Here is a 2353-nt window from a genome sequence, read left to right as displayed (position 1 = left end):
CATACTATCAGCAGATTTAAGGTTTGTCCATATCTGATGTGATATTTCCATAATGCCATATAGTACCGTGTCCATTCCTTTTCACCATTTCTGCATTCCATGCCTGACTCTCATAATCTCGTAGACACGTTTTTTGTTCATTTGATCAAAGAGGGGTGGTTTTCCCATAAAAAAGGGGGTACCCAATGCAAGGCACTTAAAAGCCCTGTTTGAATCGGGAAATTTGGTGAAAGTTATTTCAATTTCCCCTTTTTTTTCCTGGACTAAATGCAGTGAGTCGATGTGGCTATCAGTAAAGACGGCCAGGTGGCGCCGCTGTTCACTACCTTTCTTTATGGCATCGTGTATGGCTACTGATTCGACCTCAGCGGTGCTTGCGCAATCTGAAATTCGCTCCGTGAGAATCAGTGGCGGCATCGCGGTATTCAAAGCGGCCCGTCACTATGAGGAGATTGTGGGTCTTTTTTTCTATATATCAGGTAAATGATATCTCAATTCTGATGTTAAAGTCATGGATTCAGTCCCTGGTAGTTTGTTAATACGGACATATACATAACTTCTATTCCATAGTGCAGGTAGTTTTGTTTCCGAAATATTAAAAGTATCCCTGTTCCCTGCAGTGAAGTTTTGGCTCTCCATCAGATTGGAATATCGACGCCAATCAAATGACTTTGTAACTGATCTCATTTACCAGAGCTTGGTGGTTTGGGTTGAAGCGGCTAGATTTTGATACCAAAATTGATGTTAATTTGGAAGACGAGGCAATAGCTTATGGGGAGATCTAGTTCTTTCCTTATGACTAGAACTGTAGCAGCCTTCGGGCAGCCAAGTATAATTCTCACAGTCCTGTTCTGTAAAACTTCAATGGGTTAGAGAGCATTTGGTGGCAGCAGGCTGAGAACGGAACTCGCGTTGTCCATCACGGACAGAACTCGGGGGAATACTCGAACACCAACCTCAGGACTCTGAGGGAGGCACCAACATGTCTGATGCTTATATACTTATGATCTTAAACATTGAAAGAAAATGAGAGAGAGAGAGAATGAGATAGAGAGAGAGAGAATAAGAGAGAGTGAGAATAAGAGAGAAAGAAAATGAGAGAGAAAGAGAATGAGAGAGACAAAATGAGAGAGAGAGAGAATAAGAGAGATAGATTGAGAGAGAGAGAGAGAATGAGAGAGAGAAAAAATGAGAGAGAATGAGAAAGAGAGGGGGGGGAAAAAAAGGGGGGGAAAAGGAAAAAGAAGAAATAGAGGATAGATGGATAGTAGAGATAGAGGAAAAAAGGGGATAAAGAGAAGGAAGGGTTAAAGTCCAATGGTTAGGACGTCTTTTTATGGAGGTTCTCTCGTTGTTGTCATTGTTGGTCTTGGTTTTGGGTTCAAATTTCCGGAGATTCTCTTAAAAGAGAGAGAGAGAAAAAAAAATAGTGGATGTATGTATCTTGTAATGATATAGCGTACTGTCCATCTAATAATAAAAATGATAATGAAAAAATAGTGGAGTATGAATGTAGTTTGTTATGATATAACGTTGCTGTCCTGTTAGGTGTATATAAAAACTTTTGTGTGGAAATTTTGTAGCGGTGTAATATAAGTCTTCCGTGCTAAAGGGGTCAAAAAAAAAAGAAAATAAAGAAAAAAGGGAAATTTAATTGGCCCATAGCCCCTCCCCCCCCCCTCCCCGCCCGAAGAATTTTAAAACAAAGAAAAAAAGGTGGTTGTTAAAGTACGTAACAGAAAGGAAGAGTTTGTTTGTGTTCTGTCCTTTCAAATAAAAACAAAAGCAAGATACAAGACATTGCCTGTGTACTGTCGTGTCTTATAAAAATAAAAACTATATTCTGTCTTGTCATTTCCAGACAATGAATAAGAACAAAGGAAGACATTTTCTCTCTTCTGTCCTGTCATGTAGAAACAAAATCATATATATAAAATGTATAATTTTTAAAATTTTATTTTTATTTTATATTTTATATATATTATATTAATATATTTATATATATATATTATTCTATATAAAATTTATTATATTATATTTTTATATATATTTTATTATATATTTTAAATTTTAAAAATTTTATGTATGTATGATGATGGTTATTATAAGAGGAAAGAGAGAAAAAAAAAGAAGGGGAGAGGGAGGAGATAGATAGATATTTAGAGAAGAGAGAGAGAGAGATAGAGATAGTTTGGGAGGGAGAGAGAGAGGAGGGGGCCCAAAGGGGAAAAAAGAAGGAGGGAGAGAGAAAGAGAGGGAGAGAGAGAGGGGAGGGGGAGAAGAGAGAGGGAGGAGGGGGAGAGGAGAGAGAGGGAGGAGAAAGAGAAGAGAAGGGGGGAAGAGGGAGAGAGAG

This window comes from Penaeus japonicus, unplaced genomic scaffold, assembly GCF_977035675.1.
Source record: "Penaeus japonicus unplaced genomic scaffold, GWHDUDI00000001_assembly GWHDUDI00000015, whole genome shotgun sequence".
NCBI lineage: Eukaryota > Metazoa > Arthropoda > Malacostraca > Decapoda > Penaeidae > Penaeus > Penaeus japonicus.
This window is presented reverse-complemented; position numbering follows the sequence as displayed.